At 42.2% G+C, this 12,065-nt stretch overlaps 1 protein-coding gene across 1 annotated transcript in view; it reads left to right on the forward strand.

The window, feature by feature from the left end:
• Window positions 1–12,065, forward strand: part of Ap3b1 (adaptor related protein complex 3 subunit beta 1) — a 194,350-nt gene that overhangs the window by 14,088 nt on the left and 168,197 nt on the right. The window lies entirely within an intron of this gene.

Genomic DNA, 12,065 nt, shown 5'->3' on the forward strand with positions numbered 1-12,065 from the left:
TCACCAATCCCAGTTCTATGATGGTGTACTAATGAAGGCTTAGTGAGGTCAGCTTCTTCCATAGTTTGTTTTTTCTGCCTCTTTTGTTTTTTTGGCTTTTCAAGACAAGTTTCTCATTGTAGCTTTGGAGCCTGTCCTGGAACTAGCTCTTGTAGACCAAGCTGTCTTGAACTCACAGATCCACCGGCCTCTGCCTCCTGAGTGCTGGGATTAAAGGCGTGCACGTCTACCCCTGGCCTATCTGGTTTCTTTATCGGTTATGTGGGAATAATGCCATCCACATATACTTCATCTTGACTTTGTCTCTCTAAATATGAGAGCAAAACACAGTGGAAAGTTACAGAAAACACTGGGACTGAGTTAAGTGTATGTTATAAACACGTGGTGTAAAACTTCCATTCACATACAACCATAGTTAACCACAATGAAAACTTCATACCTATTTTTTCAGAAGAAAAAAAAATCAAAGTGTCTTATGCAGACAGACACAGCGTTCTTTCTGTGTCTTCCCTTTTCACAATATATTCTGGAGATCTTTCCATCTTACCTTAGAAACTAGTTCAGTGTTGTTAGCCACAGTACTGTGTTCCTTGAAGTTAATTACTCCATTTGATTGATTTCACTTTTGCCAAGGATAAGCGGTTCTGCAGTATACACTTTTGCATACACACTTGTGCGAGTTTATCTGCTTATTGGAAATTTTTTGTTTTGTTTCTGTTTTTGTCTGAGACAGGGTTTCTCTGTGTTAACAATCCTGGCTCTCCTAGAGCTTGCTTTGTAGACCAGGCTGACCTCGAATTCACAGAGTTTATCTGCTTCTACCTGCCACATGCTGGGATAAAAGGTTGTGCTACCATGCCTGGCTATAGGAAAATTTTTTAGAGGTAGAATTTTAAGTCAAAGTTTATTGAATATTAAATTATTTTGCTGAGTTAGCATCCAGGTGGGTTATACCAAGTCCCCAGCAACTAACAGTGAAGTTATTCTTCTCATATCAATGTGAACACTGCTGTCATTAAATTAGATATGTGATGTTTCAGTAGGTCTGGAATTATATGTTCCCATTTTGAGTAATCTAACTCTTTAGATAATTCTTTCCATTATCTATTATCTCCTAGTATTGACATAATAGCTTCTGAAGTGTGCTGTCATTGTTAGGTGAGGCCTGCCCCTCTGAGTAACTCTTACTCAGACATAGCCATGTCTGATTATTTATGCATTTTCTATGGCTGTTTCTTGCTGCAGTAGAGATGGGTGTTACATCAGTGATAGCGTGGCTATTAAAGACTAGAATATTTATTATCTGCTCTTTATAGAGATTCAGAGACCCCTGTCTTAATGTGTTTAATTTTTGAATGCTTTAACGACTAGTTTCTCATTGTTTTCAGCCATTTGGCTGTTACACTTGGTGCGATATTATCTTTCCTCCCTTTCCTAAAGTGTTTTTTTTTTTTTTTGTTTAAATATGTGACTTCAAGTATTTCCCAGTTTGGAACAACTTCTTCAGATATTTTTGTATTTTGATTTCTTGTCCTTGCTTTTGCCTCTAATTAGAGCTGCTAGGTGTTTTGACGGCATAGCACACAAGGCAAGAACAACTGTTTCCTGTCCTTGTCTCTGATCTTTAATTTTCATGTGTTTGCTGTACTCTGCCTCCAGTTCTTAGTCTGGTGTTAAAATCACTCAGAGGGCTTTTACTTCAGATCCTGTATTTTTCAGTTCTGAATATCCTTTGATTATCTGTCTTTATTGTATTATCTATTTGTCCATCTTTCTGTTGTGATTTGTGACCATATTTAATTTTAAGATTTCTACCTGGTGACTCTAGAATTGAAATCCATCATGGATTTGTGTCTACATTTGTTCTTTTCCTTCCTTCCATCTCCTCACCATTTAGTTTCCGCCATTTGTCCCTCTGTCCCCATCTCAAGTTTTGATAATTTTGGGTATTTAGAGTAAAACCTTTGGTGAATCTGAGAAAATTCCAACCCAAGAAGCTTGTAATTTCTTTTGACAGATCTCCTGTCCCACACTGCCTTCAGTGCCAGCCGACGCTCTGAACCGCATCACTCCAGGCTTTGTGCACTTTTCCGTCCACCTGCCTCTCGTACCTCTAGTGCCATCCTGTCTGTGTGGCTCGGCCATGATTTGAAGAGCCCAGCAGGGTACTGGAGCCTCTCCTTATGTATTTACCCTCCCAGTTACATTTTCTGCCTGGTTTCTTACAATCTTGTCCCTTGAAAATGTGCCAGCTCCTTGAAGGGGTGTGCAGACAGCTTTTGTGTTCCTTTTGGGTGGTTCCATCCTGTCTGATTTGCCCTTCAAGGTCCAGCCACTCTTGTGACTGCATTTCAGTCTTTGTAGCCTGAGTCACCGTCCTGGCTTCTCTGGGTCTGTGCTTCCCAGGGGAAGCTGACCGGTGTGAAGGGAGAGTCATAGTTTGTTCTTCTCTTGAGGATGGTGCCCTCTGAGTCCTGCTGTATATGTCCTATGTGTGTGCACCTGCCTGTGGCTTTAAAAATAGCAGCTTTCTGTAGCCGTGTACAAGGTAGTTTCATGACAGGAATTGGAAGTCCTTATACTATGTAAGTCCCCATGTTTAGAACATAGCAGCCAGAAGGGCCCTGCTAAATAGATTAGATTTTAATTCTTTTTTGAAAAACACTCATTGCTCAGTGGTTTTAAAAATCTCAGAGAAAGTGTCTACCTTTAACTCAGGAGGCAGAGGCAGGCGGATCTCTGTGAGTTGAGGCCAGTCTGGTCTACAAGAGCTAGTTCCAGGACAGGCTCCAAAGCTACAGAGAAACCCTGTCTTGAAGAAAAATCAAAAACAAAACAAAACAAAAAACAAAACAAAACGAAAAATTCTCAGAGTAAACGCTGAAGCCTTTAGTATTGTGTCAGTGTCTCGCCCCTCCCCCCCGACCTGGCTCGCCTGACCTTCCCCTGAGCCTGACCCTCCCGAACTGTCTCCTCTGTGCCCTTCTGCAGGCTGTCCTTTTGCTTTATTTGCTTCATGCATTGCCGTAGGACTTATAATTTGCTTCTTAAGTGCATTCCTTTTTATTTATTAGAATAAAATTTCAGGAGGGCTCCCTCCCTGCCTCCCCATTTTTCTTTCCTGTGTCACAAATGCAAACGGAGCACAATGGCGGCCGGCACTTCAAGGTGGAGGAGCGGTGCCCATTTGTCTCAACCCAGAGAAGTGACCTGAAGTGTTCATGAGATTCTTCATTGGCTTTTTATATTAAGAGATTATTGTCCTGTGTGGAAGAAGTTTTAATAGAAACATAAGGAGAAAAAAAAGCTTAGTAAGGGTTACAGAAGCACCTATAGTGTATACTCCCCTTTAGTACCGTAAACAGTTTAGAGAGAAAATTCTGTCTCCACTTGGGTCATCCTGGTTTCTCCTTTTAGAGAGTTGATGATGGGTACCTAGTTAAAGTTCTAACAGTTGTAGCCAGAGTTTGTTGTTTTATATTTTTGTATGTTTTAAGTGAACAACATGTACCTAAAGCCACACACAGTTGTAGCCAGAGTTTGTTGTTTTATATTTTTGTATGTTTTAAGTGAACAACATGTACCTAAAGCCACACAAAGCTCTGAGGATCCAGGGGGCTTGTAGGCAGAACCTGGTGCTGTCCGGTAAGCTTGTTGGCAAGGCCGGTACCCTTGACTGTATAGCACTGTGTCCTGCTGTAGCTGCCAGCCCTCCCTGCAGCTCCATTCACCGTTGCCATTTACCACCAGGGGTCGTGCCTTCCTGTCGGGAGTTTTTCAAAGCCTGCCCCGACTCTAAGTCTGTGATACCTCCTGTTGGGGCGACCCCTGTCACTGTCCCTCAGCACCTGTGCTGCACCTTCATTCTTAGATCCAAGGCTCAGGTGTTGCTCTCAGTGGTGCACATCTCTTCAGCTGTTGTGAGGGAGGAGAAGGTAACTGTGTGTAAGGTGACTAGGTCGTGATAACTAGTGTGCATTTCACAAGACCTGGGGGAAATCTTTGAATACTTTCAATAGAGCGAAAGTGCCTGAGGGCCAGTGAGTTGGTGAAAGCCCTCGCAGTGCAAGTCCAGTGATCTGAGGGGAGAGCCAACTCCTGAAAGTTGTTTTGACCTCCACCCATGCGTGTGCACGCACATACCACAAAGAAAATAGGTGCGCTTACCCTGATTTGAACAGTGCAGTGTATACATGTACCAAAATGGCATGTGGTACCCCATAGTGTGTACGATGTTTATATGTCAGAAAATGCACTCAGCACAGTGATGCTCGTAGTCCTAGCGCGAGGGAGGCAGCAGCACGAAGATCTGCAGTTCCAGGCCAGCCTGGCCTATGTGGTTAGACTGCCTCAAAACTAGCCCTCTTAAATAAGTAAAAGTAAAATTATTCGTGGTAGCTAAAACCTAGATGAGTATTATTGAGAGAAGTTGTTGATGGGAAATGGATTTGTCATAGAAGGATTGCTTGGTCTGGTCTAGCTGTTCTCAACTGTGCTGATGCCGTGACCCTGTAATACAGTTCCCCATGTTGTGGTGACCCCCAACCATAAAATTATTTTGGTTTCTACTTCATAACTGTAAATTTATTGCTGTTATGAGTTGTAATGTAAATGTCTAATATGCAGATGGTCTTAGGTGACCCCTGTGAAAGCACAGGCTGAGAATCTCCAACTTATCTGTGTTGAAGAGGACACACACGCAATGCCAGTTGCCATGCGGCCTCAGCTCCTGTGCGGTCCTAGAAAGGACAAGGTCAGCGTGGTGGCAGCCTGCCAGGGTGTTGGAGACTGGTCAGGAGTGGGAGAGCCTGGCTGACTATGAAGGGCCGTGGGCGCTTGGAGGAGGGAATGTTCCGTGGTTGATAGCCGTCTCAGGACTCGGCACTTGTGTGCAGACCGAACAGAGTATTCTCTTAGAATTGGAGTATAAGTCACACCACAGTGAAACTGACAACAATATTGTGTGGTCTCTCTGTTCCCAAACTGCTGAAGAGCTTTTCTTTTAAAATTTTCACTCTGTCATGGATGAATACTTCTATAAAATTCAATAAAAATCAATTACTAGAAAAATAAAGTGGAAAAAAGCATGTAAAATACCGCCCCTGTTTTTATTAGATTCAATAAACATAAAATTATACTGTCAAATTACTCTTCCAAGTTTCCAAATGTGTGTGCTGAGTTTCTATGTGTGTCTCGGGCCGGGCTTTCTCACACAATACTTTTGAGTGGCACTAATGAGACCTGTTCCATCTCAGTTTCCTCTTAATTTATATCGCCTTTCCCAGGAGTTGGGAGAAAAGGGTGGGAATTCCAGTAAGTTCTGGAGTTTAGATTAATGAGAAAGAAAGGCCATTAATACTCCAATTTCTACCTCCCAATTTCCACCTCCCAGGTTGGTCTGCCTAACTGATAGGATGTTGCTTTGGGACTGTATTCTGGTTTATTCTAGTTGTAGAGTACAATCAGATTTCCTGGTCAATGTAAGGTTTGCTTTGCTTTTCAGTGATGCATTTCCTGTTTCTTGAAACCTATAGGTGTATTTTGTACTGAATGGAATGGGAAAAGTTATACCATTTAACACCACAAGGTGTCACTTATGTTAAAATAAAGTTAGTTCTCCAATACTGCAGGTTAGTACTAATACTTGGGTAGATAAAGAAGCCTGCATTGAAACAGACACAGCTTTTTAGCACAGAGTGTTTCAAATGCTGCTAATCCAAAATTATTTCAAATAGGTATATTGAAATTTATAAACATTTCTTAAAAATCTAAGGGCTATGTAGTAACACACCCTGCCGGCCAGTGTTGAGTACGCTGGTGACTTCGGCGCAGGAAGCTGGATGTGTCAGCCCTTCCGGTCCTTCCTGTTCTAGTGACAAGCAAAAGGAGTTTGGGATGGATCTGTAATTATGCCGTCTGGGAGGTCATTATGTCAGGTATGGGAACGTGGGCACTGCGTCGGGCTGAAGCAGGTTCATTAGTTCTCTCCTGGGACAGCACCAAAGGATCCCTGTTTGCCTTGAAGACTTTTTTTTTTTTCTATTAAACAAGAACCAAACCTTTGGCATTAATATATGGATCCCGTTTTCTAGTTTTTAGTTTGAGAGAATAGGTCAGGATCCAGGATGGCTGGAGAGAAGGCCTTGCCTGCCTGTGTGTAAGAGGAACTAGCCAGTCTTCCTTTAGGACCGCACAAGGGGATGTCTGGGTGACAGGTTGGCAGGTCCTAAAACTGATGCTTCATTCTTCCTCATCTCCAGACAACACCGGTGAGGAGAGTTCCGGAACATTCTTAGGGCAAAGGAAAGGGGAACAAGTAGGAGAACGGTTTTTCCTTTTTCTGGCATGCGGGTGTCTAATTATTCCTTCTTACTGTTTAGTTCCTATCTAATTTCATTTTTGTCAGTTTTCTCAACCTGCTTACAGTTTGAAGGTTTCTTTTAGGTTTGAGGATTTTCACGTAGGTTCGTTCCATTATGTCCAATGGGAAACTTGATAGAGTGGAAGGATGAGTGTCCTTGAGCTGTCATTGTCCCCTCCCACTCTTTCAGTGTTTGAGTTTTCGAGATCCTGGGATGTATAAGATGGAGATTCTAAGTTTGCTACAGTGCAGTTTGCAGTATTTTCATAGTTAGCAGTTGTGTATCTTCAGAGATAGTTTTGCTCTTTTCAATAAATTTATTTAATGTGCTTTCATGTCTCTCCAGCATGCATGTAGGTGTACCATACGTGAGCCTGATGTCCTCAGAGGTTAGAAAGGGGGGGGGTTAGGTCCCTTAGAAATGAAGTTACAGATGGTTGTGAGACACCTTGTGAGTGCTGGGAATGGAATCCCCGTGCTATGGAAGAGCCATCTCTCCTGCCCCCAAACACTTATTTGGCTGTTTGTTTCGGTGGCGAACATGCTCTATAGTGTGCCTATGGAGGCCATAGGACAATCTTTGGGTTGCTGCTGTCACCTTGTTGAGGAAGGGTCTCTATTTGTATTGCTGTGCTGTGTACTGCAGGATGGCTGGCCCACAAACTTCTAGATGTTTTTCCCACTCTTCCTCCCATCTCCATGGAGTGCTAGGATTATAGATGCATTCCTTTGCTGCCAGCTTTTCCCCTGGGCTCTGGGGCTGAACTCTGATTATCAGCCTTGCGTATATAGTGCCTTTACCCACTGAGTCATATCACAGCAGTTTTTATACATTACTGTCTCTGCTATTTAATTAACATAAAAGTACTGGTTATACTTTAATTGGATGTTTTAACTACTATAGGTTTTTTTTTTGGTCTCCTGCAAATTGTTACTATTACATTCAATGAGTTATTTGAAAAGTAAAAGTAAATTTTTTTCATAATACATTTCATTGCATATATTATTTCTGGGGAAAATAAAAGAGTGCTTAGCTTTTCCTTTTATTTATTTATTTATTTGTTTATTTATTTATTTGTTCTAATGACAGTTTCAACATTTACACCCTTTGTTAGTTTGCCTAGGGAGCCATAACACAATTCCAGACACTGGGTGAGTTAAACAACAGAAACATCTCAGGTTCTGAAGATGCAGATCCAAGTGTCAGCAACTTTGTGTTTGAGGCCTCCTTGTCTGTTTGCAGATGGCTCCTCTTGCTCTCTCCCCGCTTTGTCATGCCTCCATGTGTGTGCTCCCATTCTCATCCCTTCCTAAAAGAACTTAGTCATGACTGGACTTGGGCCCACCACACATCCTCACTGTAACCTCATCACCTCGGTGAAGGCCATCTCCAGAAGGCTGAACTTCAGCGTGAGCTTGGGAGTGGGGAAAGCACATCACTTAGTTCTTAGTAATACTGTTGCTGTTTCTAGTTTTGTGAGTGGGCCCAGGCCTTGTGCATGCAAGGCAAATGCTCCACTACTGAGCTTCATTCCCAGCCCTAATCATTTCTTCCTTTTTGTTATTTTTTTAAAAAGACTTTTGTTTTATGTATTGGTCAGGGTTCTCTAGAGGAGCTGAGCCTACATAGTGAATCTGAATATATTTAGAAAGGGGGTTTATTAGACTGACTTGCAGGCTGTGGTCTAGCTAGTCCAACCATGGATGTCTTTCAACGGGAGGCTCAGGAATCCAGTAGTTGTTCAGTCCACAGAGCTGGGCCTCTGAGTTATCTTCATTATTCATTGGAATCGCAGAGAAGCAAACTCCAGTGCCAGTGAAGGGATGACTTGCCAGCTAGCTAGAACAAGCAGGCAAAGATCAGACATCAAAAGATCTAGACTAAAGGTGTCTCTTCCCCATTTCAAATCATTTAATTAAGAAAAATCCCTCACTCCTGCTTTAATTTCATTCAATTCCAGATGTAGTCAAGTTGCCAACTAAGAAGAGCCATGCCATTGTAGAGGAGTGTTTTGCTTGCATGTATTTAAGTGTGAAGTGTGCACACCTGGTGCCCTTAGAGACCAGAATTGGACATCAGATCCCTTGGAACTGGAGTTACAAATGTGTGTGCTAGGAACCAAACCCTGGTCCTTTGAAAGAGCAGCAGTCTCTTAAACCACCAACCCTCATTTGTTCTTGACAGGTACTGGCAGAGTGTTTTTAGTATAAATCTGTGAAATATTTTAAGCTTCAGGTAAGAAGGCTGTGTATCTTATGGACTGAGGCTCCCTGATCTGTGTGCAAGTGTCAGCAGAGAAAGTCCTCTCAGAGTTTTCTTTCTTTCTTAAAATTGCATTTTTATTTATTTTGCGTGTGAGTGTGCCAGAGTGCATGTCAAAGTCGGAGGACAACACGTGGGAGTTGGTCCTTCATTCTGCTGTGTGGCTCCCAGTGATCGAATGCAGCTTGCCAGACTTAGTGTTGATGTTTTTGCCAGCTGAGCCATCTCACTGGCCCCTTGTCTGGGTGTTTTCATTTGATGGTTGAATGTGTTGCATGAAGGACCACGTGTGTGGAATTTTAAGATGTATTTCACATTTTGCTGTAGACTGACAGAACTAGTACTTGTTGTTTGCTTCACTTGTGATCCTCTAGTGGTCACATACCAGATGCCCTGTATATCAGGTAGCTACATTATGATTCATAACAGTAGCAGAATTACAGTTGTGAGGTAGCAATGAAATCATTTTATAATCGGAGGTCACTACAACATGAGCAACTGTTTTAAAGGGTCTCAGCATTGGGACGGTTGAGGACCACTGCTCTAGACTCTGCCCCACAGCATCTCATGGTAGCTCAAGAGGTGGCTTTTGATGAAGTAAAGTGGGATTCAATGATTTAGATTCTTGAATAAACATGTATTTATACTCTCTTTTCAAAGTCTGATTCTGTTTGTCCATCTCGGGTGTGATTTCCCATTGACTTTAGAATTAAATGTCTTATTTATGCATGTGGATAAGGCACTGTAGAGCTCCTTCTTGTCTATCTTACAGAATTAGGATTTCTTATAGCCTCACAATAGACACGTATGGTATGGCAAGTGTATGCTTAAATTTGTAAGAATTTCCCATTTTCCTGTGTGAGCATATCATGTTATATTTCTACCTACAACAATGTGAGAATTCTGGGTGCTTCCATGTATATGCCAACATTTATTATTATCCGTATTCTTTTAGCTGTTGTGTGGGTATGTAATGGCACCTCACTTTGCATTTCTCTGAAGAATGATACCTTTGCATGGATTTATGATATTGCTATGTCTTCTGTGGCAAAGTGGATGCTTGACTCTCACCTTTTAAAATGTAGTTGTCAGCTGAGTTGCAGCCACTGTGAAACTGCTTCTTAGTTTCTATTTTGTGGCTCCTGTAGTCACAGTGAGTTGGAAGATGTGCTGGAGGGCTGTCCTCTGCCCCTCACACGTTAGGACTTTGCCTTTGCTGAGCTCTGGGCTGTTCAGTAGTCATGCTCAGATCTGCCCAGTTTTACTTGGTTTGTTCCTAGTTGTATGGCTAGCTCTGTCTTGTCATACATGTAGTCATATGCTTGAAGTACCAAGCAGAGGATGCCGTGTGTCCTCCCTGTTTCCTGTTGTCCACTCCCAGCCATCCCTTGGCTCTGTTCCTGTGAGATGTGACCTTGTGGCTCTGCTGTTCACTCTCAGCCTACTTCTCTGGAGGTCAGTAGGTGCTGGCCCATGATCACCAGTCTGGTTCTTCTCATTGCTGAGTTAAGTTCCATGAAATGGACGTACCATAGTTTGCTACTCACCACTAACAGACATTGAAGCAGCTATGTCCCTTATATCAGATATGCAGTGCACACATTAATATACAGAATTTACTTTCATCTTTAGTACAGGGAAAAATTGTATGTCTGCAAGTGTTTTAAAGTAAGTTTTTTCATGATTTATTGTCCGTAAATGTTTTGCTTTTATTCTGCTGTATAAATGGGGTTGTGTAAAAATTTTTTTGGGGTAAAAATGGTTGCAATTGGGGCAATGTACTGACTGATCTGTGTAGCACTAATTCTAATTGGTCTTAATAAATAAAATCCAGAGTCAGATATTAGGGGGTGAAAACGGAAGGGTCAGAGACGCAGAGCAGCCACCCACTACTAGAGAGACCAGTGTTCAGGCCGAAGGGGTGATCCTGTCTTCAGACTGTGTCTTCCAATTGCAACTGTCTCCACTAAACCTCAGACTGCCTTATATTCCTCTCTCCGCCCACCCAGTCATATCACTCCTGTCTCCACCTCCCTAGTGCTGGGATTAAAGTCATCGGATCCCAAGTGCTGGGATCACCTCTGTTTCTCTTTTAGACAGAATCAATCTCGGGTAGCCCAGGGTGGCCTTGAACTAACAGAGATCCCTCTGCCTCTGCCTCTGCTTCCCAAGTCCTGGGATTTAAAGGATTAAAGGCACCACCACTGCCTGGCCTCTAGTAGCTTAGCTCTGCACTCTTGATCTTCAGCCAAGCTTTATTTGTTAGAACCCAAATTACCACTACAGATCTCCTTTCTCCTGGGGTTGCTTTTCTTTGTTTAGAGATAGAGGACTGGCCTCTCTCTAGTTCTATCCCATAGTGCACATGGCCTGGAAATTCCAGAAATTGTTTTTGTTTATTGTCTCATCCATTGTCTCTCTGGTGTGATCCTCTTCTTCCTGTTTCTGTGGAGATGACTGATTAAATCTCTGAGTTTTCTCACGATCTGATCTCCTTTGGCTTGTTTTTTTTTTATTGTTTGTTGTTGTTTTTTTCAAAGTTTATTAAATTATAAAAGTTTCCATTTCCGCCCCCCTCCCAACACCCTCCCACTCCCCCCACTCCCTCTCCTCCTCCCTCTCCATCCCTAAGAGCAGTCAGGGTTTCCTGCCCTGTGGGTAGTTCAAGTTCCTCCCCCCTCCCCAGTCTGTTTGGCTTGTTTGTTTTGAGGCAAGGTCTCTAGGTTGCCCAGGTTGCAGGAAATTGCTCTGTGGCCCAGGCCGGCTTTGAACTCCCAGTCTGTCCACCTCAGCCTCCTGAGGCCTGGGATTTCAAGAGCGCTGCCATGTTTGTCTTGATGATCCCTTCTTAAGTGGTTTTTCCGCCACACCCTTGGTTTCTCCAGAACATCCCTTTTCATTGTTTGCAATAGAGCTACAGTGAGGGCTTTCTAAAATTATAAGTTCTTAATTTGCTTTTACTTAAATTGTATTCCTTCTTAAAAATCAAATTCTATTTTTTTTTATCTTTTATTTTTGAGACATGGTCTTGTTTGCTGCTCTAAATCAGTGGTTCTCAACCTTCCTAATGCTTCGACCCTTTAATGTAGTTCCTTATGTTGTGGTGACCCCAACTATAAAATTATTTTCATTGCTACTTCATAACTGTAATTTTGCTACTGTTATGAATTGTAATGTAGATATTTGATATGCAGGATATCTGATATGTGACCGCTATGCAAGGGTTGCTCACTGGAACTTGTGTAACAATAGTCTGAAAAACGTTTTTAGGATTTTTTTTTGCATGTGGAAGTATTTTAAAGCTGACTTGATAATTTTTCTTTTTCCCCTGATGATTATGTCAAAGAAAATTTGAGGTGAGAGAGTATATGCCATGTTCTTGTTAACATTTCATCAGCAAATGTAAACTTACCTTTGTGTTACTGTGGGCTTTACGGCAGT

The sequence above is a fragment of the Myodes glareolus genome, chromosome 15, assembly GCF_982192425.1.
Source record: "Myodes glareolus chromosome 15, mMyoGla1.1, whole genome shotgun sequence".
Classification (NCBI taxonomy): domain Eukaryota; kingdom Metazoa; phylum Chordata; class Mammalia; order Rodentia; family Cricetidae; genus Myodes; species Myodes glareolus.